Genomic DNA, 27110 nt, shown 5'->3' with positions numbered 1-27110 from the left:
AAATCACCCAAGGATGAGTGCTTTTAATTTAGAGACATAGTTCAGAGTACCAACAGTACTGTTTTGCTGAAGTAACCCTCTTCCAAAGCAGAATCAAGACAAATACCAGCTTCTGTGAATGCAGTGCTGTGGATTTTTTTGTTGTGCTTTAGAGTCAGAGAATCATCAAGTCATTTGGGTCAGTAGGGTCTCCAGAAGCCTAAGTTCAACCTCCTGCTTAGAGCAGGTGCAGCGATGAGAAAACCTCCAATGGCAAGATCCAGAGCAACCTCTGCTGACCTGGTGGGGAAAGAAATTGTTCCTCATACCCAGTCTGAACTTCTCCTGTTCTAACTTACCTGTCATCTCTCATCTTTTTGCCATGTGCTGCTGCACAGAGGCAGCAATCAATGTCTTTCCTGTACTGGGGATATCCAAAACCGAACACAGAACTCAAGATGTAGTCTGCTGAGTGACAAGCCAAGTTGTATACTCAGTTTTCTTTATCTGGTGGTTGTGCAGCCTGCCAGGACAGCCCAGGTTGCTGTTAGCTGCTGTTGAAGCTGGCCCATGCCCAGCTCACTGCCCTCCTGCAGACCCCAGCCCCTCTCCTCAGAGCTGCTCCCCTGCCAGCCCATCCCTGCCTGCACTGCTGTAGGGGTTCTGTTGCACAGACCTGGGACTTCGTATTTGTCCTCCAGGTCAGAGATAGAGTTTGGGCAATCTTGCCCTCATACTGACACATGTAACAAAGCCAAGACCAAACCATTTACAAAAACCTGACCCTACAAAGTAGGGCAAAGCCAGGACTAAGTTTAGAATCAACACTGGCAACCTCACAGGATGTTATGGACAGCTTGGTCTTAATGACACTAACAGCAAAACGCAGCACTTGCATCTGTATTTGTCTTTAAACAGAGCTGCAAGGGCTAAGATAAAACCAAAATATTAACCTACAACTACTACTCTGTTCTATAAGCATCCTGAACTTCTGTTTTAAAGCCTCCCAAAAGTCAACCTAAAGGCAAACATACATTTTGCAATCAATATGGTAACACTTATTTACACACTACAAAAGATACTCATACATATAAAGTTTTTTCAACCATACAAATGCATGCTGGCTGTTAAACCTACCATCAATGATACAGAAGTATAGAATGGGTTGTGTTGGAAAGGACCTTAAAGCTCATTCAGCTCCAGCATCCTGCCATGGGCAGGGACACCTTCCACTTAGAGCAGCTTGCTTCAAGCCCCTGTGTCCAACCTGGCCTTGAACACTGCCAGGGATGGGGCAGCCACAGCTTCTCTGGGCACCCTGTGCCAGTGCCTCAGCACCCTCACAGGGAAGAGCTTCTGCCTAAAATCTCATCTCAATCTCCCCTCTGTCAGTTTAAAACCATTCCCCCTTGTTCTTTGCCTCTCTCCAGATTTCCCATACACCCCCTTTAGGTATTGGAATATATTCCTTTCTGTCCAAGGGGACATTTAAGATTGCCACTGACTGAACAGTCCAACCTATAGTTTACAACAGATTCAGGTACATTTCAAATTCGTCAAAAGTTCTGGATTTGTCTCCATCATTTCCAATGATTTCTTTACAAAGTTCAATTTCTACCTATTAATGTCTCTAATTCAGTCACAGATAATATAAGTCCTAAAATGAGGCTGTTGGAGAACCAGAAATACTTTAAACGGATTTATTTCTAATTGAGTAGATTTCATGTTGATTGTGCTCCTGGAAGACCTGATTAAGTGAATTCATTACCGTTTATAATTCCACGACAGCATACTTGGGAGATCCAGCCATGGCAATGCTCACAGGATAATCAAGGTATGCAGACTGACTGTAAAAGCACTTCAAAAACTAAAATAATTCTTGACTGAATCATGATATAAAATATTCTGAAGAAAATATGCATCCTATAGATTCCTATAAAAATCCTATTAAAAAAATTCATCTTGAACTCCAGGTCTATTACTCTCAGTTTCTGTCATTAAGGAAGTATTCAGGAGAGGTTACTAAATACTCCACAGGTATCAAGCAGCTGCTGATACAAGATTTCACAGTCAGAAACCTTTGTAATGGCCACCCACATGGAACCCAGCTTCTGCAGGAATGCAAAGCAGTGATCCCCAGGAATTCCATACTTGCAAGGACACCTGGTTTTCTGCTAACTAGAGGCTGGGATGACCCTCTGAGATGCACCCTTCACTTAACTTCTGTTTTGCTGCTCAAATACTTCCACGTGTGTTGCTCATGTGAATAATTTCTATGCAAAGCACATTTCCTAACACTTATGTCGATGCTGTCAGAGGTACCTATCCCTGCACCTCATTAGGAGCCAAGAACAAGGCCCAGGCAGCTCTGTGTACCATGTAATGCAGCTGTGCAGGGAAGGAAATAATTAAGCCCATCATGTGAACCAAATCCTCCAGGACATACCCATTAATGAGATTTACTGAACCCACTCTCCGCTTTGCTGCTCTCACAAAGGAGGCAAAGAGAGTGAGGAAAAAGCCCTCCTTTGCAGCATCAACACAGAACTAGAAATGTATTTTTGGGTTATTCACACTTTTAAAGAAAAGAAGCATTAAAAACAGATTTGCCATTAGGTTTTATATCTGCTTAAGGTTCTCTCACAGATTTTATTTCATCTGCCTCACAGTTTTAGTTTGGATTTTTGACTGGGTTTGTTTGCTTTTTTAACACTTACCATCACTATCTACCTCACCTCGAAAGTTCTACCCAGGCCTTAATGAATCTAAACTCCTCATATCCTGGGCTGCATCAAAAGGAGCATGACCAGCAGGGTGAAGGAGGTGATACTGCCCCTCTACTCTGCTCTTGTGAGACCTCACGTGGAGTACTGTGTGCAGTTCTGGTGTCCTCAACATAAAAACGACACAGAACTGTTGGAACAAAATCAGGGGAGGCCACGAGTATGATCAGGGACTGGAGCACCTCCTGTATGAAGACAGGCTGAGAAAGTTGGGGCTGTTCAGCCTGGAGAAGAGGAGGCTGCGTGGAGACCTCAGAGCAGCCTGTCAGTATCTGAAGGGGGCCTATAGGAATGCTGGGAAGGGACTCTTCATTAGGGACTGTAAGGATAGGACAAGGGGTAATGGGTTCAAACTTAAACAGGGGAGGTTTAGATTGGATATAAGGAAGAAATTCTTTAGCATGAGGGTGGTGAGGCACTGGAAAGGGAGGTTGTGAATGGTTCATCCCTGGCAGTGTTCGAGGCCAGGTTGGACAAACCCTTGGGTGACATGGTTTATTGTCAGGTGTCCCTTCCCACGGCAGGGGTTTGGAACTGGATGATCTTAAGGTCCTTTCCAACCCTAACTATCCTATGATTCTATCTTTGAATGGTTTTTCAGCCACACATGGAGTCTGACCATTTCTGCTCTTTTTTTAGTGGTACTGGAAGCGTAAGTTTAATTTTCTTATATGCTTTTATTTTTACTTCATTATGTTGACACTTCTCCTGTGTCTCTTCCTTAGGTTATGGGGAGCGACCAGCTCCTCCCTAGCTTTTTGTATGACATTTCAAGTTGTCTCCTAACTTTCCACCCAACAGAGTAAGTCACCAGGGGCTACTCTCTCCCACTGCAAACCTGCAGCTAGCAATAGGCCTGACAGCTGCATTTCTTACCATTAGAGTTTGCCTTTTCTTGCCACGCAGAGCTCCCCTTACAGCTACACCAGGCACCAGAGGCGTACCACCACAGCCTTGGCAGAAGGACCAGGCACAGTGGATGCCCAGATCCACACAGGTACTCAGGGTGCAGAGCTCCTTTCCCCATCTACTAGCCTGGGGAAGACTCATTAGATCATAACAAGTAGAAAGAGTATATAAAATTATGTTTTGTTATAAAATGAACCAAAACTGTGTACAATATTTTGTATATTGTAATCAAGTTTGTTAAATATATATAGGTATGTAAAAAAACCCCACCAAAGCCTAACCCTATCCAATATCATGAGGAGACGTACAAGGATGCTGGAGAGGGACTCTTCATCAGGGGTGATGGGTTTAAACTTGAACTGAGGAAGTTCAAGTTGGATATAAGGAAGAGGCTCCTTATTGTGATGGTGGTGAGGCGCTGGAACAGGGTGCCCAGAGAAGTGGTAAATGTTCCATCCCTGGCAGTGTGTTCAAAGCCAGACTGGACACAACCTTGGGTGACATGGTCTAGGGTTAGGCATCCTTGCCCATAACAGGGGGTTGGGAACTGGATGATCTTTAGGTCCTTTCCAAGCCAAACCATTCTATGATTCTAACCTAAAGATTCAAAACAAGAGGCCAGTATGTGCAACAAAGACCTATAATAATTTTTTCAATACAAACTCCAGAGCTGGGATGAAAGTTACATTTTACTAACTGCTCAAAGCACATAAAGCACAGAGGAGTATTTACATCACTGTCACTGCTAGCTCTCACTAGGAGCAGCACGGCGTGCTCAGTCATGAATGTCTGCTCTTCACATCTGCAGTGACTGTGACTATGAATGTAAATGGCCAAGAACAACATTAAAATGGGGAAAAAAAGACTGAAAAGGCAAGTGAAGGCTTTATGCAATCACATCTGTATTCCACATTGTATTTCAGTGTTTATACATTAGCAACGTTCATTACAAGTGACTGTTGCTCCTTATGCTTCAGACTTATTTGAAAGGTAGTTGAGCCATACGCTGATGACGGCTGTTTCCCACAAACAGTTTAGATGCACAGAGTAAATCATTTTAAAATTAAGCAACTTCAGTTTATTTTCCTGCTCTTAGAACTATTTCCCATCTTCCACAAACCACACTCACTTGGGTATCCAATTCAAATATGGACTTCATGATCTGAAAGGTCTTTTCCAACCTAATTCATTCTATGATGCTATACCCCTCCCTTATCAGAGAGTGATAGCGTGGGCCCTGATGGAGTGTTTTGGTCATGCCATAGACTAAAGACCAGATTGACTCTCAAAAAGCTCCTAAATCATAACTGCAAAACATTTCAGCCAATAAAACATAGTTATTCACATCAAGACAAGACTCTGTCAAATACAATACTTAAAATCCAAATTTGCCCACTTGTTTCTGCATCATTACCCTGCTTTTTTGATTGGCGTAAGTATTTATCTTTGATAGGCAGTCAATTATTAAATGCCATTAAAAATGGACGGTTTTGGTGTACTGGCCTTTGAGGTTCACATCTTTTTAACCTTTCTCTCCTTTTTCCATTTCTACAGACTACTGCTCCAAATTACACTCCTTCATGTCACCACACACTTGAAAACAACAGAAAAATGGTGGCTTGCCAAGAGCTAGGAAAAGCTCTTTAAATGTATTTGTATTTTGAGTATTTGCATATTGAAAAGCATTTGCATATCGAGTATTTGCATATTGAAAATTCATAGAAAACAAGTTAGATGGTGCTAATTCTGGCTTCTTCATGAGGCTGGTGGGGTTACCCAGCTGAGAAAGCCACCATCCTTGGAAGAAGAGCATCCCCTCTTATTTCTGTCCAGAATTCTCTTAACACCCACATGCAGTCAAAGATTACCAAGTCACCACCCAGATCATGTTTTTTCCTCTCTTCAAGCACAGGATCAAGAGAGCAGTAGCTCCTCTTTACCACTGAGCCTCCAATGCATCCCTAAATAAACCTCTGTGCCATGAAATTCTACTCGGAAAACCCCCGTGCTTTCTGCTGCATCAGGTTTCTCCTCCAGATGTTGCTTTATGTGCGGCTGAGCACCAGAGCAAAGGCTCATCCCTCACACAACATACCAAACACAAGAAGCCACATGGCTTTTCCTCCCTAGGAGCTCTAGTGCGAGTCTCTCTGACACCTGATCACCCATTTTTAAAGCATCTGTAGCAACACAAAACCTCCAGGGATTTCTGATCCTTTAAAAAATTTAGCTGAAGCTGAGCAATAACTTCAAAAGCCATTGAGAAGTAGAAGGGGATGGATAAGGAGGAAAGCCTGACAGCACAGCCACATAAGGCATTTTCCTTATCAGATCAATCTAAAATCCATGAAACCACAACTCCAAGCCAAACCAAAGATGAACTTTGTCAGTTACTTCCAAGTAATTCAGTGCTGTACAGTGAAGAGATGTGACATTTCTGCAGTGTGCAATGTAGCAACAATAACTTGGTTCAGAGAGCAGCAGAGCTGCAACCATGCAGTATTTATAGTCCTCTCTCCTCAGCTTCTTCTTGCTGCTCCTTTTCCCCCTGGCAAATTAGCTGGGATGCTGCTTCCCAACCACAGCTGCTTCCACTGCCGGAGGAGAGCCTTCTGCAGACCAGACAGTCCTGAAAGGACACAGGTCACGTTTTCCCACACATTTGGCAAGTTTCAAAATGAAAAGGGTTCCAAATAGCTGTATATATTTGAAGAAGTGGAATGAAATGTCAAAATTCTCCACATTCCCTTTTTTTCTTTTTCATGGTAATATATACATTAATGAATCTTCTATACAGAAAGATAACCTTGTTTGAGGGCATCTCTCTACACCTAGGAAAGTAAGTTACTAATAAGAGCAAAGCTCAAGTAAATTCAACTACTGAGTAGCTAAGGCATGTTATAAGCTCCTCCGCAGACAAACAGGCATTTATTGTGCCAGTACTCTGACTCACAAACACAAGTCAACAAAAATCATAATCACATTGGCAAACTCCAGTAAATATTTAAGTGTAACTTCTTAGCTCTATTTCAAAGCCAAAGCAGTCCCACTTTGTGTTTCTGAACCAGCTCCCAGCTGACCAGCCAGCTTATCTGCACAGATGTCTGCACAGCCATGTAGAAATACCCATCTCTGTAAATCTATGAGGATGGTACAGCAAATGTGTCTACTGAAACACTCAAAAACGAAGCATGTGGGAGCATTCAACTTCAGCATTAGCATGTTTTAATTAACACAAGTTAAAACTACACATTTTGTCAATTTAACCCTAACTTCTCTGAACACAAACAGCACTTAGAATCTTCATGCTATCAGAGCATCCTAAGTGTTTTCCCTGTTTCATGTAAACAAAAATATGCCATCAACCTTGAATCACAGAATGGTCTGGGTTGGAAGGGACCTTAAAGCTCCAGTTCCAACCCTCCACCACAGGCAGGGACACCTTCCACTAGAGCACCTTGCTCCAAACCCTGTACAACCTGGCCTTGAGCACTGCCAGGGATGGGGCAGCCACAGCTTCTCTGGGCTCTTCGCTGAAGACTCTTATTTGTAGATAATCTCATTATTATTAGCAGCTTCTGAAATCAAAGATAATTTCTATGTGATGTCCACAGAACATGAATACCAGAAGCATTCACATGACTATCAGATACTTTACACCACCTGGATTAGTAGAAGCCTGCTAAATCAGCCCAGTTCCGCTCATGAAACTAGAGACTGCTGCTTTAACACTACACTCGCATGATTTATAGAGAGCTGAAGGTACTTCCCACTGTAAGGCTCCAGGCAGTCCATTAGTTTTGTAATAATCAGAGACTCCCAGATGTCTTTAACACTAACAGACTCCAAATACACCCACTGAATTCCGCACTTATTAAATTGAAAGCTCAAATACTGAGGTAAGGACCAGGACCAATGCTTGCATCCCTGCACATACATGCATGATGGATTCAAATACCACTTGAGAGAGACTTAATAAGCAAACCTGATTTGATTTGAGCTAGCCAAGAACTAAGAGACAAGCTAAAAAATATTTAAAATTCAGAACAGAAAGTACTCCCCATGGACCTTTTCAGAACTAAATACAAAGCCTATAACTACTTGAGCACTTACTGAAATGAATATATATTCACATACTTGTGACTATCTTGGTTTTTTGCTATGCTTGACTACTCTAATCACCTTTTCCGCAGCACCCTAAACATAAGAGAAATGCTTGTGGAGTGCGTGGTAGCAGAGAATGGTCTTCAAAAATGCCAGATGCTTTCCAGCTTTAGATTGTTCACTACGTATGGCAGCCAGTTCATGCTAGCAGCAACAAATAAATGTTACTTCTTGTCCAAATACAGGCAATATAAATATGTACACAGAGAACATCCACAGTCCCACACGTTGGCTCTTTGAAGACACTAAGCAGAGACAGGAAAAAGGCAGTATCAAGAATTTGGGCAACAGAATATGCTAAAATAATACAAGTTAGCATGGATGTTCCATGTAAGTGCAACGCAGACATACAGGAGAGATGCCTCAGCCATCCTTTCCACTCGGGCACCAGAGAGCTTCTTCCAATCCCCTGGACTTAATAGTATCATACAATGGTTTGGGCTGCAAAGGACCTTAAGATCATGCAATTCCAGCCCCCTGCCATGGGCAGGGACACCTCATCCCAGACTGTGTTGCCCAAGGATCTGTTCGACCTGGCCTTGAACATTGGCAGATATGGAGTATTTACCACTTTTCTGGGCAACTTGTGCCAGGGCCTCACCACCTTACAGTAAAGAAATTCTTCCTTATATGAAGCTTAACCAGCCTGAATAAATGTGCAGTATAGGAACCCATAAGTAAAAGATCTGATAGAAATACAAATCTATCAGAATCTGAGAAGTTTCAAGCTTTACTGTCTCAAAATAAGTTGAATGTAACTGGCTGCTCTGATTTAGGCAGAAGTCAGCGCTCTCATATAAATATTCTCCACTTTAAGTAGAAAAAAAAAGGGGGCTTTAAATAGGACAAGCACAGCAGCAGGGAAAAATCCTTCCCAAAGCCCAAATGCTACTGGACAGTAGTGCTGCCCAAACAAACAGTCTTCCAGAACTTTTAATCCAAAGTGTCATTGTGCTGCTTTCCACCAGAGGTTTCCCAAGCACAGGAACTAAAGCAGGAACCCTTAGGGCAACAGCTTTCTAGATTTGCCGCCTCCTACTCTCATAAAATGGGACAGCCACAAATTCAGAGCACACCACTCTGGCTGCTGGCTTCTCCAACAGCTTACTTAGGATAGTATAACCTTCATTAAAAAGGTCCCTTTAGGGAAAACACTGAACAGTCAGGATCAGAAGAGTTTGCAAGATATCTAACTGTGGTATTACAAGCAGCTGGACTGACAATCATGTGAAGCAGAGCATGGTTTAGTTTGTATGTGAGGATTCTGAAGACCTCTGGGTCATCAACTAAGGAGAATTAAAATAAGACAGCACATGAAGCAATTTGTTCACTTGGCACTTCACTACATGAAGTTCCTTAACTACTAAACAAACTGCAGTATACCTGATCCTCTGACTAAACATGAAAGCCAAGCTCAAGCATGAAATCCACATACCACCAACAATCTTTTTTGATCCCCAAAAAACATCTCCATGTCTTGCTAATAGTTTATGTGCAACTTATTCAGTGTTTATGTTCAATATTTCTGAAATGAAACATTTCCACTACAAAATATATGCTTAGAAGGACTCACATTATGAGAAAAGTTGCATCTTATAAAAGTATTTCAAATAGCTTAAATTCTGAGTTTGTGATGCTAGTTTTGTTATCAGATCCTGATTTTTTTCTTGCCTGTTCCTAGTAGGATTAAAAAGAATCTTCAGTTAGGGAAAGAAAAACACCTCCTTCCTCTGCTTATCTCACCATAAAATGGCAATATAATTAAAGTAATGAGTATTCCTGCAAATTATAAGCAATCAGTGCTGAAAGAAAAAAATGTGTCATCTTCAGTTCATGGCTCAATTATTTCATTTTCCAAATACTGCAAAATCCAGAATAAGTAATAAAAAATAAATGCTTTTGAAAAGCCAGAAGGTACTCACCTTGGATGTAGTTTCTCATGTAACTCATCAGATCTGTCCAACACAACAACATCAACCCTAAACTTTGCAGTGCAAAATGTTCATTCTATTCGAAGGTGGACAACTTTGAAACTTAGGCTGACAGAAAGACTTGCACACACTTTCTATCTATATCTTTAACTGGATTTTGAGCTTTAAGTCAAAGGAAAACCTACCAATTCTATTTAGGAAACAAGTGGCCTGTTTGCCTTTTTGACTTCATCACTTTCAAAGGGCTGGGAATGTTATCAACTGCTGACCAAAAAGAAGAAAGTATTATCAAGAAGTGAATAAAATCCAGATTTCTATTACCTCTAAGGAAGAAACCACCTTACTCTACTCCAGCTAGCAGAGCACTGTATTTGCCATGCTTTCAGCAGTCCAGACAGCTCCATGTTATTTACCTCTAAACAATGGTTACTGCATTGTGGAAACACTTGTTACCATTGTGACAACAGAAGGGAGACTGTTCTACCCCAGTTATAAATCACAAAGCACTCAGAGCAGCTGCAGTCTCTGTTTCTTTATCATTCTCTTAAAGACAGGAATTTTAGTGAAAGATGGGACTTTATTAACTTTGCTGGCTAATCTATGATAAGTGAAGACAGATGAAAGATGGAGTAATGACAGGGAGAGAAACCAGAGCTGTGGCTGACCTGCCCAAAGACAGCCAACCTGCTCAGAAGTCAATTACTCAACTGTCAGGTTTTGTCTACAGTTCGAGTGCCTTGAACACACAGGCCAGCCCATTCCCATTTAGTTCAGTTTACTGGAAACAGATTTAGGTTGGTGTAACAGAACAGGATTGTTAATATTTCGGGGGGCTGGATTAAAATTCAGTTAATAAAATCATTTGGCATTACCAGAAGAAATCAACTAATTTATGTCATGCTAGCAGTATGCAAAGGAAACAGAAAAGCAAGAGAAAATGCAGCAATATACTTCATATAATTTGATCAGCCTGTCATGGAAGATTAAACTCTTCTTGCTAAAAATACTATGCATTAAATCAATAGTAAAACATTTGTGCTAATTTAAGTTTTAGCAAATACATTACCATATAGCAAGCTACAAAGGTTAAGAGCTGCTGTCATATGATCTCAAGAAATTCATCAGGCCTAATTAACCTGGCTGTGTACAGTCTCTTCATGGAGAAAATCACAAGCAAAACAAGCAAGAAAGAGTGAAAACCACAGGCAACTTCAGTTGCTGTTGTGGTTTAACCCCAGCCAGCAACTAAGCACCATACAGCAGCTGCTGTTCAGCTTATAGCACATCACCAGGGATAGATACATTCTTCTCATTCCATTAATGTGGTACAGGGAAGGACGCCCTTTAAATGAGCAGCATGTGCCCTTTCTTGTAGCAGATTTCAAGCAGGCTCATGGAGGGAGTTTGCCTCCCCAAATGCAATTGCTCCGCTCCGTTCATAAGGACGTAGCTTCCTAATCAAGCCTACTTGTTAAATGTGGTGAGGTGAAAATGAACCAGGTGAGGAACTAAAACATGAGGCTCATTACATGCTATGAACACATGTCCTGAGTTCAGCTGTAACAGTCATTTTTCTCCTTCCTAGTAGCTAGTGCAGTGCTGTGATTTGGCTTTAGTTTGAGAACAACACTGATAACACACCAATGTTTTAGCTGTTGCTAAGTAATGCTTACCCCAGTCAAAGACTTTTTCAGTCTCATGCTCTGCCAGTGAGAAGAGGCAGAAAAAGCCAGGAGGAAGCAGAGGAAGGACACCTGACCCAAACTAACCAAAGGGGTATTCCATACCACAGCATACCATGCCCAGTACAGAAACTGGGAGGAGTCACACAGAAGGCCCAGATCACCCCTCAGGTCAGGCTGGGTATCAGTTGGCAGGTGGTGAGCAATTGTACTGGGCATCACTTGTGTTTAACTGTTACTTTTATTTCCCTTCCCTTTTTAAGTTTATATTCCCTCCCCTTATCATTATTATTGGTGGTAGCAGTAGTAGTTTTGCATTACATTTGAGTTACAGGACTGTCCTTATGTCAACCAGTGGGATTTACATTCTTTCAATTATCCTCCCCATCCTGCTGAGAGCAGGGGGAGAAATGGAGTGAGTGAGCAGCTGCATGGTTCTGAGTTACCAGCTAGGCTTAAACCATGACAGAACAGTTTACAATGAACGAGACTTAACAGACTAAGTATGTACAGCAAGTAACAAAACATTCCCATGAGGTACTTGAGCTGCCTAAATGGGATTATCTCCATATACATTGGAGCATATTCAACAAGATTACACTCATTTATATTACAACACGTGTCCATGTGCTTTAACACAGCAGATATGTAGAGCGGAAGCAGATCGCAGGCATCTGTACAGACAATACATTGTCTTTTAAACTAATAGTTCTACTCTAGGATAGGATTCTTTTAAATGAATAGTTTTACTCTAGGATAGGATTCTCCCTTCTTTCCCTTATGAATAGATAGCAAACAAACAAGGTTCCATGAAACTGGAAGCACAACAAATGGAAGAATAGAGAAGCTTTCCATAACTTACAAATTCAAAAGCCATTTTGGGTAGCCACATTTTGGGTAGCCACATATACACAATGCATTAAGATCGCAAACTCAATTCAAAACAACCAGGTATCAGTTTTCAGTCTCATTAGCAACCCACCATCCCGGGGGAAGTCACTGTTCCCAGGTAAACACATCTTCTCTGATAAAGAGACTGGAGAAAGGAGAACAAAATTGACAGATGCACACAAATCTCAGTGGAGATCTCCAGTTAGACTAATAAAACCCATGCCAATCAACCACATTATGCAATGCTTATTTACTTTTGCTGAAAATACACTGAAATTTTCATGACAAAGGAATTACAACAGGAACAGAAAACCCTCTGAAGGCAGCCTCTGACATTTTATGTAAAGGACACCCAAGTCCAGCTGCCTCCAGTTGAGCACCTGTGTGAGAGTTGCAGCATGCTGACTCCTCTCGTAAAACACATCCTCCCTGTGAGCATTACCAGTGTTTCCATGCCTCTACTGATACCATGACATGGGCTTTGGATTGGTCTATCAGTGGGTTTACTCTCTGTAGTACGGCTGTTGGTTGCACTGGCACCAAGTTCTGACAGACACTATGTACCACTGCACCTTCCCACAGCACAGTTGCGCTTTCTTCACGTGGATTGAGCTATCCCCATCCCAGTGGATACCTCAGTAAGCTTTGTTTGGCTTTGTGCTAGTTATGTGCCTAGACAGACACCCTGCGTATGTCCAGATGATGACCTAGCCCATTTATTAACAAAGTATTGCATTTAAGGCCTGTTGACCTGGGTTCTGTGGAGAAGCAATAAACACTGTCCCTGCCCTGAATCACCACAGAGGTATTGAGCACATTAGTGGAACTTCATTTATGAAAACTAACAAAGCATCTGAGCCACAGACCTAAACACCTCATTCATATAACACACTGCACTAATCACAGTTACACCAGGCATCAATTTGTTTGGATTTTCCAGTAAGAATCTGCTGCACAAAACGCCAGCTATTATTTCCATAGAGGATTTATTCAGCACAATATCTGTCCTGATAATACGAATGTAATTTAAAGTCTCAATTTTTACAAACTTGGACCTTTCTAGAATACAGAAAGTATAAATGCAATTACAGAAAACATAGTCATTTTTCTCTAACTTTCAAATAGTTCCAACCCCCCTGCAATGGGCAGAGATACCTCATACGAGACTGTCACCCAAGGCTCTGTCCAACTTGGCCTTGAACACTGCCAGAGATGAAGCATTTACTACTTCTCTAAACAACCTGTTCCAGGGCCTCATCACGCTTACAGTAATGAACTTCTTCTTATATCTAACATGAACTTCCCTTGTTTCATACTGAACCCATCACCCCTTGCCCTATCACTACAGTCCTTGATGAAGGGTCCCTCTCCAGCAACCTTGTAGACCCCTTCAGACACTGGAAGCTGCTCTAAGATCTCCATGCAGCTTCTCTTCTCCAGGCTGAAAAGCCCCAACTTTCTCAGCTGTCTTCATACAGGAGGTGCTTTAGACCCTGATCTTGATTGTGGCCTCCAATGGACTTGCTCTAACAGCTCCATGTCCTTCTCATGTTGATACCACAAAAACATACCATATCACTGCCTCTGTGAGGTTATTGGCCATAGCTTCAGCTGGGAGAGATACCATGAGCATCACGGGAAACCCATGAATTTAACCTATCCAGTGTTATCTAGACAAAACCTATTTTGGTACCATATTAACAATCCCACCTGCCATGGTGCACTTGAGCCATAGCTTGCACTGCAAGTCTCTGTCTATCCACCTCAACTTCACCTTCCTCAACAGCTGTGTGATGTGAGCAGGTGCTGTTTACCCTACATCTCACTCGTTGCCAATAACAAAACACATTGTTATTGGCATTGTGAACATATAACATTACCACTGACAGATACATCGGAAGAAATGAATACAGCCCTGAAAAGAAGCACAGAGAACATTGTCTGAACACAAATTCCGCAGGACACTTGCATGGAAATTCCAACTACTTGAGGGTTAGGCAGGAAACAGAAGAGAGAATAAATGGTATTGAGGGGAAAACAGGACTATGTTTATAGGAACATTTTTCAGGTAAGCCTTCAGAGGACAAATCACATGAGTATCTTATGTGCCTCATTAGCACCACTAAATGCAAGCACAATAGTAAACAACCTGAATTGAGTATCATGGCTAAGTGTGAACAGAATCAGTTGTTAATGGCCTATTAGCATCATAATTAGAAAATGGGATATTTATTCTCATTATCTATCATTCAATCTGCAAACAATATTTTGAATAGCTTAAACCATGACATTCCTGAAGTGGAACATTTTCAATTCAAAGGTTGCTGAGCTTCCCCACGATGCACTAAGTTTAGTCTTGAAGCTCCCAGATGCTTTGAAAACCTTCAGAGAGAAGGGTTCACTTCTTCCCAAGTGCCTTCCAACAACCATCATACTGTCAATGCTTTGTTGCCAGCACTGACCAGGTTTCCTTGCCACACTGAACAGAGAACAGCAAGGCTGAGGTTGATACACTCCCCAGTTCAACAGCATTCTGATATAGTTGTCTGGGTTTGACCCAGTCCTACTCAAAGAGCATTAGTAGAAACCTTTTTGCTCCGTTCCAAGAAGACTCTTCCCATTATTAGAAGCTTCACTGTGGTGGTCACAGGCTATAAAATCCATATAGTACAATATCCACTGTGAAAAAAAGGTAACTTCTGTTTTAAGCCAATCTACAAATTTCAACTGGAAATTCCATTTTGTAGCTCTCATGCTGCACAACTCACTAAACAATGCTTCCACATACACTTAATCCACCACCTTCGCACTTCTGAAAAGCTCAGTTCTTTCACACTCAGCTTTCTCTCTAAACTGAACTCACCTCTTGATTTTCCCTTTGCATCTCATCCAACTCCATGAGACCCAGAGATACGTAGCATTAAAAAATTATGTTCCACTAAGTATTTACATAGCAGAAAAATGCTGCCCTCAGTCCTTTTCTCAGGGCCTTCTTGCTCTTGCAAAACACAAAGCTGATCTCTAAAACTTAACACCAGCATTCTTTAAAATTAGGACTTGTGTATCTTAGACCAGCAAGTGCTTCTTGGCACAAAGTCCATCCTTCCATGGCATAGCTGACATGCAGACACTGGAGACTCTTGAGAAAACAAATCACAGCTTGAGTTCACGGAGTAGCTACTCTGCATGTAGGCTACCTGATAGAGCTCTCAATAAACCTGTTGTAACACAAACTCTTAGAGGCCAAATTGTGATACATTGCAATATATTTGCTCTATTCTTAGTCTTTCCCTCAGCATCAGATACTCATCCAATATAGATTTTAAAAATAAACAACAGCCAAAAAAACTTTTACTGATATTGACTGCACTATATAAACTGCTTTAAACAATGTCATTGGCATCCCTGAGAGGCCTTTTGCTGTTGAAGGACCACACAGCTGTACATTAATGATGTAACATGACAATTCAGATGAGACTTTGAAGGGTTTGTCCATACTTCTCTCAAACCTCAATTATATTATCTTCCTTATCATCTCAAACCTATATAACCTAATCCCCTATTACAACACTGATCATCTCTATTCAACCTTAAAATAAAGGACACAGTTTTATGCACTGCCAGAGGTGACAATACCAAGTCTCCCCAGTGACCTGTGAGCAGCTCCAGACAGGGAATGCTGACATCCTGTTGGCATTCCTCTGACTGAATAACTGCTGCGTGCATCTAGAATATTCCTTAACTAGTTCAGTGACTCTTCTGAAAGCATTAGAATTCAATGAGCCTGCCAGGAATTTGCCACATATTGTCCTGTTTAAGAAAGCCTGAATTCAAGGCATGTCCCTATTATAGGCCAGAGCATTAATTCAATTATCCACATCCAGAAACTAGAGCAGGAATTGACACACCCCCTGGATGAGGCCAGATGTTCTTTTAGCAAAATGCTGTTCACTAAGGAACAAGTGGTTTTGGTTTTCCTCACAGACAGGTGAATTAATGAATAAATTTTAGAGAATTATTAACTGATTATCATCAGCAGAAAAAAAAATAGTGTTCAAGATCAGTGAATACATTTTTTCAGGAAAAATAAATTCTATTACACTTTCTCAGCTTCATAAACTATTTACACCAGCAAGCTTTTAGCTGACCACTTCAGGCAGCTCAAATATCACACAAATTAGGGCCATCAAGAAGGTGTTTAATGCATTCTCTGCCCCTAAGCAAGATTAAATAGACCCAGGTATATGTCAACAGGTAACTCTTGATCTTACAAGTGTTCAGTGACAGACTCTACAAGCTTCCTAAGAAATTTGAAATGAAAATAAGTGTTCACCAAGGAACCCTTACACACACAGGTAGCGTACAAGGTGCGGCATCCACTGCACCAGCCTCCCAGGCTTCCACGTGGCAGAAGTATCAAGTATACAACATAGCCATGAAGCAAAAATGTACAAAACAGGGGATTTCCAGGAGCCAGTTGCAGACACTGTTTATGGTTACCCAATGTTACATGTTTGTTTTGCTAAATGCCTGATAGTTTTCAAGCAGTTATTACAAATTTACTTTTGAGTAATGTTGTGAAAGGGCATGAGCATGGTTTGAACTGACAAAATTATGCCCACATTTTATTATAGCACAACTGCATATACCAATTACTTGCTCCAGTTCTATTACTAGGGAGTTGTTCCAGCTTGTTGGTTTGGGTTTTATGTTCTATTTTTACATTAAATTTAAGCCAGACAGCTTTCAAGGCAAAACCAATGTTCTTGAAGGTACATAGCAAGACAAAATGCCACCTTTTTAACACCCTCAGGTGCTACTGGAGCACAAACATTTTTGCATATATTTGCAACTATCAACACAACATTTGTATACAGTTTGTGAGAAACTGATAAAATTAATCAGTGTGTGAAGCACAGAGACTGAGCACACTGAAGTGTAAGATGTTTAGGAAATCAGGAACTTGTGCATCAGCCAGAAGTGCCCAAGGGGATCTAAGCTCTCCCACTGATGTGATTCCACAGACTCAGTTGAAAACAAGTCTGAAGCAGAAATTCAAATAATTTTTGTTCATTTTCATACTGGGTTTTATTTTCTGGTTGTTTTGCATCTAAATCTGATTCTGCAATGCAGAATTTCCTGTATTAATTAAGGAAAGATGTAATATTTACATGGAAAGCTGAAGTCCTTCTCTTTTAACCAACTGGCATATAAATAAAGGTCTAGAAAACAAGTCATCTTGTTCATTCTGCTGGTCACCAGTTGAACAGATGCTTTTCAAAGATGACATTTAAAAGTCTGCATACATGATGCTGCTTTACAAACTTTTCAAAATTTAATTCATAGCCACTTACTGAGAGATTAAAACAAAATGAACTGTTTACAAAAAACAAACCCAAATTCCCAAACTGAAAAGCTACAGCTAACATCTAGTTCAAGCAAAAGAGAGAAAAGAGAGAGAAAGATTAAGAAGTATTTTGCGAAATGAGAGTTCAAAGAACTGGAGAGAAGCTGAAATATCAAGCAGTAATTTCATAAACAATTCAGCTGTAGCCAAATGCTAAGAGGGAAAAAACAGAACAATTGCAACAACCCTGTGGAACAAGGCTTGGGTTAACAAATATGCTGAAAACACAGTATAAATTACCATTAGATTATACCCACAGGACCATTGTACACTTCTAGATAACCAGTAAGGAAACATCAATATTTGAGGATCTCAGTATGACATTGTGTTCAGTTTAGCTTAAAAATGATAGAATCTTAGATATCAATAAATATGAATACAGTGAATATACTACTACATATGTCGTTTCATACTACATCATATTCCATCACACGGAATAAAACCAGTAAACATGAACAAACGCTTTCTGCTAAAAGCATACTATCAAGAGCCAGGAATGTTGCTGAACTGCTACATTCAGTGTAATTGACAACGTATTTTTGTCCCATCCGGTTTGGCAGGTAAGGGAGCTTTACAGAAAGGGAAGGAAAAAGTAGTACAATGAGTTTAATTTCATAGAGTATTATACCTTCTTTGTCAGGCTGAATTATCATTTAAGGGGAGTTCTACAGTAACCCTCAGGCTTAGTCTGACTTTATTAACAACAGAGAAAGTTGGACCAAGTAGGCAGATTACCACAGGAGAGAGAATTTCAAGGAAACATTTAAGTTCTCAGTTAAAAAGGCTCCTCCTTTTTTCTACCTTTCAAACATACAGAAGGTTTGTATTTCAGAATCTCATTAAAAATGAAGCTCATGTCCTCAATAGAAAGGAAGGCAGAAATGCCATTGGACACAAGAACACTGTTGTATATAAACAGTTGGGATTAGAAATATAATCCACCAAAAACCAAAGGAACAGTGACACACTATGATCCAGCTCCACAGGATACGAGCCACTGCACTGCCACCACACAGCTCTGCAGGAGGTATTGTTCTCTTTGAGAAAAACTGACGGATATGGTGTTACTGGGATATGTCAGGAAGGGAAACAGAGGAAAGAGAAGCGTAAAAAAGCAAAATACTACATTGGACTATTTTTTTGAATATGGATCTTTTAGGGACTTTGACATATTTTCTTCCATGTGGTATTTAAAGGCTGCTTCAGAGGGCCTGCTCTTTGCATTAACACTTGCGTTTTTGAAGTCGGCTCTGAGGTGGCACTGATTTCAGCTGAGCTGCTGACACCAGCTGAGAATTTCAATGTACATAAAATAAACGCTTTTGTTCCTTAAATGTTTTCCATCGTTTCTGAAGTCTAAAAATTTCACATCCCTTTATTCTGCACGTTCAGTTTACAGCTGACTGACAAGCTAAGTGGCATTCACAGTGATACAAAAGCCTTGCTTTTCAAACCTGACTGTAAAAATAAAAACAGAGTAAAACCAGAATTTGTCAAAAGCTAAATTCTTCTATGATGACATTTTCAAATATTTATTTAGGGATAATCCTTGCTATCAGGTAAACACTATGCCAACGAGAAGGTGACACACACTTTTCTGGTTCACACAGCAGAGGCATTTAAAAAACAGAGAGAAAAAGGCATGTTTTCCTTCTGTAATGCTGTTTCATCGCATCGAAATGGTAGGTTCAGTTCATTTTTGCAGGTGGTGCTTGTGGTATTTGCAAAGCATAGATAACACCTCAGCTACAGGCTGGTAAGCTGGCAGACATCAGAGGGCAAACTGTGAAGATGATATTTTGTGACTACCAGCAGCAGTGGGAGTTGTGGGAAGTCTTGAAACCAGGGTCAGAGTGCAGGAAAGAGAGGGACAGCTGCCTGTCCCCAGCTCTCATCCTTCACACAATTGTAACTACACAGAGGAGAGCAATGGGGGAGAGCTCAGACTTACTGCCAAGGGAAAGAAAACAGAGGATTACAGCACCCACAGGTGTGAGACATCTTCTGTGGTCTGAAAAGCCAGTAAGGATATTTAGTGCTGACCTTGAGATTGCTCTTCCCTCACATGGGGTGCCTCTCCCACACTGGATGACCTTACCTCGTGTCAGAGTGGAGTTGCTCCTGCTGCTCACAAAGGGGAGCCTGCAGACTGCTCCTCTGACCTGCTGGGCTTGTGCTTTCCACTGGGGAATGGACAGATCCAAGTGGGTGTCACAGGGCTGAAAGTGGGAAACGGGAAAATGTTAAATTTCTGCAGGCTGTTGACTTCCCAAAAGCAGGTTTCAAACCCATTTTAGAGAGAAGATGATGGTAAGCAGAGCAGCCAGCCTTCCAACCTGGAAGCATTTTGGATCCTCCCCTCAAGCCAGAGGGTTACCAGAGCACAAACACAGACTTTTATGGGATGGAGAAGCCAGGTCTGCCATACCTGCTAAGCAGCCACCCCTGTGAGCTCAGGCAGGAAAGAGAAACTCATTCTTGCAGAGATGGCTGAGTCACACGGAACAAGGATCCTGCAAAAGGACCCTTCTCTATTCACCACTAAAGGCACTTAAACCACTGAAGTCAGGTGAAACAAACCCAACCCTTAATTATATGGATTTGAGAGCAATAAAGCCCTGTAAGTCATTCAGTGCTAGCCACAATTTTGCCTTGGCTCCTGGCCCTGCTTCATTATGACAGAACAGTCAAAAAAACAAAAAGGTGTCCCTCCGAGTCCTCATCTATATCCGTCCTCTCAGGATCCCAGAGCTGACACATCTGGCTGATTCTCAGGAACTACATGCTTATAAACTGCAACTGGCTGTAGTAGACAAGCCTTGTCTATCATAAAACATTGCCATTTAATTCTAAACTTTTCAACCTTTTCAGGTCTAATCTGAACAGCATTATCAGCTTATGACAGGAAACAGGCAATGACTGAGCTAAATGAAGGTCTCTGGATACAACTTCTGTTGCTCCCACAGAAATCCCAGCTTCTGGGAGTTACTAAGAAACATTCTTAGTAAAAAATACTAAGTTAACAAAAATTAAGTATCCACCAGACACATTTGTTTTTATTACTTCTAGGAAGAAGCAATGGGTAACAAAGGATATGTGACTATCACTAGTAGGAAAAGGTATCATCCTCTTGCTTAGGTTTTCCAGGCTACAATATCCTTCAGAAAATCCTTAGCATTTTCTGGAGAAGACACAAACAGTACAGTCCACTGCTGGTAGGATTATTCTGCAGTCTTATTAAAGTAAAGCATAATAACAAATCTAATAACAACATACTGCACCAAAGTCATGTCCTGTGAGAACACTGTCTAATTTGATAGATATCATTTAAGAGGAAACTTTGAATGCTCTATCCCTGGCAGAGTTCAAGGCTGGGTTGGACAGAGCCTTGGGTGACATGGTTTAGTGCGAGGTGTCCCTGCCCACAGCAGGGGGTTGGAACTGAATGATCTTAAGGTCCTTTTCAACCCTAACTATCCTATGATTCTAAGAGAGCCATAATGTTTCATACAGCTACAGTCATTTATAGCGTACTTAAAAGTCTATTTTCAGAAATAATGACTAGAGATAGGTATACACAGTAGGGTAAATTACGGACCAGATTACTGAGCTTGCTACAACTATGACAGGCTGCAAGGGGACCTAATGGGAAAGCAGCTGCCTTAAGTGAGCTAGTGGAAGATTTCCACAGCTCAGTTACCTGCCAGATTAAAATTTACTCTTACTGCTAACATGGAAGCTCTTAAGGACATGTCCTGGGAGTAACCCAAAGGCTGGCAAGTGGAACAAGTTTTATTACACTCCATTTTTTTCAGGTCACATCCTCTGAAAGTCTGTCTCTGGAGATGAGGGGAGCAGTAGCAGCAGGTATCCGATCCCTCCTCTGTCTGCAGCGTGGCAGTGGGGCACAACTCAGGTAGGAATCCTTTGGGTTTCATAACTTCATAAACAGCACTCTATAGTGGAGGAAGTCTGCACTCTTTTTGGATAACTGAAGAAAACCTCCACATGTTACAGTGCTCAAAAAAATATAGTGCTGAAATGGGAAAATGTTAACATACAATTTTAACCAAAATGTGAGTTTTAACTGAAATGCAACATGGTTTCCAGAGACTCACCCTATTCATAGAATCATAGACTGGTTTGGATTGGAAGGCACCTTAAAGTTCATTTAGTTCCAACCCCCTATCATGGGCAGGGACACCTTTCACTAGACCAGGGTGCTCACTCACCATAAAAGCTGCTTTCAAAACACATCTATAAGGAACATCAATATGATTCACTACATGGCTACTGCACATCAATTTTTGCACTCAGTCCTCCTTTTAAAATAGGTTGATGGGATCTGAGCACAGGCTATTCTCATTACCAAAGCATCTTTTTGTACCCAGAAAAATCTTATTGCAAATTCTTTAATTATATGCCTAGTTTAATTGCAGCCTACATTTTGGATGAAAATTAGACTGGAGCTGGTGTACAACACACTATCAGGAACACCTTAAGCTACCAAGATTGGTCCAGATTTCTTACTACAATCTCTGAGAAGTGACACTGAAAACGGTTCCCAAGAAGGGATAAGTAACTCTGAGGCTTTCATACCCAAGACATCACAGACTCGCATCTACAAAATTGACTAACTGCAACTTTTACAGTTTAATAAAGGAACTGAGCACCACGTTCAATCAAAAATACAGAAAGCCAAAGGGTGGATAAGTAAAGCTACATTTGGGAAAGAACTTCAAATTTCTTATGGAGACATCAGTTTTCACCAGTGAAAGAGATTATTTTACCATTAGGATTAAATAAGTGGCATTTTAAGGACTTTTTCTAATACTTCTCTTGTTGCCTTTCCCACTGGTTACTTTTACCTACATGTCCCACATTAACGTCAGCAAATACATTCTCCCTGGTTATGATTAACATAATGCAACACCTTAACTGTGATAGGGTTCACTCCTCATAGTTTCTCTCCATCTCTACTTCTCCTCTCCTTTAATACGTATTGTCATTTTTTCTTTTTCTCACCTCCACTTCTTCCCCCTCAGTACTTTAGCAGGGCTTAATCCCAGGTGGTACAATCCATGAGTGACCATGAGCTATCACAAGTGACGCAGAAACAGCTCTCTCCCTATCTGAAACTTAGTAATGTCAAAGGATGATATCCAGAAGTCACAAACTACTCAAGACAGACAGCCTCTTTTCACATCCCCAGGTAAAAGTCATGGTGGTGGAATGGCTGGATAATTTAATATATTTATACTGCAGTGTTAGCACAAATTAAAGGAGTATCTTGATAATCAGATTAAGGACTGTTGGACATACTCTCTGTTATACTCTGACGATTAAACTTTAAATGGTTTCATAGCTTCATAAAAATACTGTTTAACTAACTGGTTTTCTGAGGTTCACTTTCAAAACTGAGACAAAATAAATATCCTGTTTGTTACTGAAAGGCTGTTAGTCCCCAAACTATACTTCCATAACAACTGAAACCTCATTACAATTCTCAGATTTTGTCAGGTATTCTCTCTGCTGATATTTTGTCAGTAATTAAACAAAAAGCACATGTGCCTATTAATCTGATATTGCAAGGAAGAACTGGTATACATGGCTAAGTGTAACGTTGGTACCAAAACCTAGACCAAAGACATTTACAATCCAAATGTAGGAATGAGAGTTTAAATCAATTACATATGACAAACCCTCCTACATGAAAGGGCAGTAACAATTTCAGGAGAATGATACAGTGTCATCATTGCCACTCCATCTTACAAAGGAAGCAAGCTCAGCAGTGTAGGAGGCAGCTGTACCCTGCCATTTGGCTTCAAGGATGGACAACAGCCACTGGCCTATTTTACTTAACTGTAAAGGCATGGTCCCTGGTGCCTCTAAGAAAGTGTTAGCACAACACTTACTGCATCCCCTCATTAAGCACCTTGCTGCTCACCCATGCATAGCTATTGAGATACTCAGCCCTCTCATGCAGCTGGGTGCAAGGCACATTTCCCCATACACTACCACACACCAGATCAACACATGCCCAGGAGTGGATACTAGTGCACTGCTCTTCCCTGCTTTTTTCTATCAAAAAGACACAGCAGCCTGGCTGGTTTCCAAAGAAGGGGTTTGTCTGGATTTTTTTAACTGAGAGCTCATATATTGCTCTCTTCTAACACAGAAACAATGTTGAGCATGAAATACAGCTACCATATCTCAGAGATCAGACAGAACCATATGCTAAATGTGTCACAGCAAAGAAAAATCAAAACACTTTTTCAAATCTAATTTGAATTTAAATCCAATTCACAGTTTGCCTTATGTTTAATCTCACCATTTAGAAGTAGGTCTTTATTTGTATCAACAGAAGTGTTGCACACCGTTTTCCCCTCCTTCCTGGAAGAAAGGAGATGCTAAAGCTGCTGTACTAAATCATCAGTAACAGTGGCACTTACAGGTTGCTCCTAAGGGGTCTAGACTGTACACTTCTTACCAACAGGATAATGCACTCCAGCAGCACACAGTACCTGCAGTACTGTTTACAATCCTATTTTCAAAGACTTTCAGATAGGGACAGCCCTTACACGCTGTGACATCTGAGCCAAAGTAACCCTGTGCTGGCTTACAGACTGGCTGACTTGAAGGCAACCTATTAAAACAAGACTCAAGTTCTGGGCCAAGGGCTCATCCCAGACCCCAGGTTTTTAACATGAATTAAATCTCATCTCCTTATTCTTAAAGATAAACTGTGTCAAATACATATACTCAGCATCTCCAAGATGTCAGTGACAATTATCTCCACAACTGAGTGAGAACTCAAGCATTTTTATTCTCAACATCACTGACATCAAGCAAAAAACACTTGTGTAAACTGCTGGCAAAGCGCCTCTGTCGTATCCTTGTCTACTGATTGCTCCACACAGAGCCTCACTGCCTGATCTTTCAGGTCAGACACAAAGCTTGGTGCTAGGGAAACTGAATTCCAGGGTCAGCTACATTGCTACCCTAGCTCCAACCACTCTATTTTCTCCTGGTTTCCCTCTATTCCTCTAAATCTGCACATTTCTGTCCACAGGTGTAGGGCTTTTCCCTGAAATTTCTGGAATCTGTTAATGCTGTGTTCACAATGAGATCACTGCTGGCAAGTTGAGTGTAAGTACATACCATACATACATACATACTCTGTTCATTTTTAAAGAAGCAATTAAGCTTTTTACTGAAGTATGAAGACTGAAGGGAGAAACTGGCTAGAAAAATCACCATCACCCTATTTTTAAGTTGTTTTTCCCTGGCTGAATTGAAAAACGCAGAAAGTAAACAGCATATACTGCTTACAGTGTACACCTATTCTCAGGATTCTTGGCTTGTGAATTCCAGGTGCTGCTTCTCAAGCAGGCAGGAAAATTAGATTTAAAAAAACATTGATTTTAGCATGACAGTGTTTTGCTGAAGTTAATGACATGCAGAGCATTATGCATGTATTTACATTCCTGATTAGGACAAGATTGAGAAGTCAGAAAATAGAGCAATGGTCTTCCTGTAGGTTTCAGCAAAGGTGTTTCAGATATGGAGATAGTTATAACTAACACAGAAGAAATATGAAAAGGTAAAAAGTATTAAAAGGCTGAAGATAAATAACTTGTCTCTACTATCTTTACAAAGAGTTCACATTATCTAGGGTGCATAGTTTTTTAATTAATAGAAAACTAGTTTGATAGGAAGATGTACATCACCCTGGGGCTCTGAGGGGCTTCTCTAGAAACTCACAGTTCTGTTGTTCCACAGCAAACACTTACCAAACTCCTCAATGTAACAATCTGACCTCAGAAGCAGTGAAACTGGAGTCTGCCAATGAAACTGAAGGCAGAAATTTGATCAAGCCATTGCAGTCTCTTGCATAATTCACTTTCCCTTCTTCAGACTGCTCTCAGCTGATCTGGAGGAGGAACACATCTCCCAGCCCTCCACCTTCCTCACATCCCAGATACCCTAAAGACATCTTACCTGAGTGAGGCACATCCTAAAGGGGTGAAACCACAGGACCACTCACTCCAAGAACACAGCAAAAAGAGAAGTGTGATTTCCAAGACTCAAATTACTCAGCAAGTGCTGTGGCTGCCAGCTATGAGCAGCACACCATGAGAAAGAGACAGGGCTATTGCTGAGTGGAGGATCAAGGAAGCAACTCATGGGATACAGCATCTGAGAAATTTCTAAGCTACAGGAAAACAGAAAGCTTGAATAACCTCGCAGCTGAGAGACAGGAGAGCACAAGTGTAGGGAAAAAGAGAAAAGCTGAGATGGAAGCAGGGGATAAACAACCTGAAGAAATTAAACATTATTTTTATCTGGACTTAGCAGGGGAAAGCCTGAGTACTGCGGGACAAAACAAGGGCTATCAAAAGACCTAGTCAGAATCAAAACAAAGATATCTCAGGCAGCCCTGATTCTCAAGTGTATCTTCATGAGCTCTTAATTCTAGTCTACCGTAACACACCTGCTAAAGGTGCCCAGCAATAAAGCTGCATCTGGCCAGGCTTCAAGCCCAGTTAACTAAATTCTTGGTTTAATTCCTGGTTTAAGTCTTCTAAACCATCAGACCAACTGTGGCTAGAAAAGAAATACCAGAGCTGCACTGTGGTTTGGAGGTACTGCAGAAAATCAGTGCTAATGCCTTGGTAAAGTTTATACCTCTTATGTGTAAGGTCAAATGGGCCATCAAATTTGGGACTCAGAAAAGTGTTGCCACTATTCAGCAGCAAGGGCCTTTTGCCTCCTTTTACAAGGCCAGGAGTGCTTCTCCTAACCTGGTCATCCCCTGAGCAGTGATGACATCTGTTTTCCTACACTCTGCTTGTGGTTTGTGCTCTCAATTGATTTCTGAGGGATTAACATATTTGGCCTAACTGGAGTGCTTGGATTTTTAATATAGAAAAGATGAGCAAAGTTAATGTCCTATGACATCCAAGAGGACAGCTGGGACTTCAGTGCCCTGGAGCTATGAAATGCATACAGGTACCTGTTTAAAACTCAGCACATTTCAGAGATCCGGAGGACCTGCAAACTTCCACTCACAACCATATCCAAGCCTGAAAAATCTTATTGTAGTATCCAGTAATAGATCCATAAATTTAGCAGCAGGTACTCCAGTTCACTAATTGTAACTGCAACTGTTAAGCAGAACAGAAGCCTGTAAAGAGTGGATCCACACTTAACCCACTTTCTTGCTGTCTCCTATTACATGTAAGCCAGTGGATGTGGAAGTGCTCCCAGTTTCCCACTGCAGACAGGAGGTTTGGTGCTCATCAGCACCTTACTGAGCCTGAGAGTTGTTTACAGATTCTCATTCTTCACAATCAAGGGCAAT

General features: G+C 41.1%; 1 protein-coding gene across 1 annotated transcript in view; it reads right to left on the bottom strand.

The window, feature by feature from the left end:
- Positions 1-19922, bottom strand: part of SHANK2 (SH3 and multiple ankyrin repeat domains 2) — a 343309-nt gene extending 323387 nt beyond the window's left edge. Inside the window, exon 1 of the mRNA XM_005154182.3 lies at positions 19845-19922. The gene's annotated coding sequence lies outside the window, so the exon portion shown is untranslated. The remainder of the gene's footprint in view (positions 1-19844) is intronic.
- Between the last annotated feature and the right edge of the window lie 7188 nt (positions 19923-27110).

This window comes from Melopsittacus undulatus, chromosome 4 (genome assembly GCF_012275295.1).
Source record: "Melopsittacus undulatus isolate bMelUnd1 chromosome 4, bMelUnd1.mat.Z, whole genome shotgun sequence".
Lineage (NCBI taxonomy): Eukaryota > Metazoa > Chordata > Aves > Psittaciformes > Psittaculidae > Melopsittacus > Melopsittacus undulatus.
This window is presented reverse-complemented; position numbering and strand designations above follow the sequence as displayed.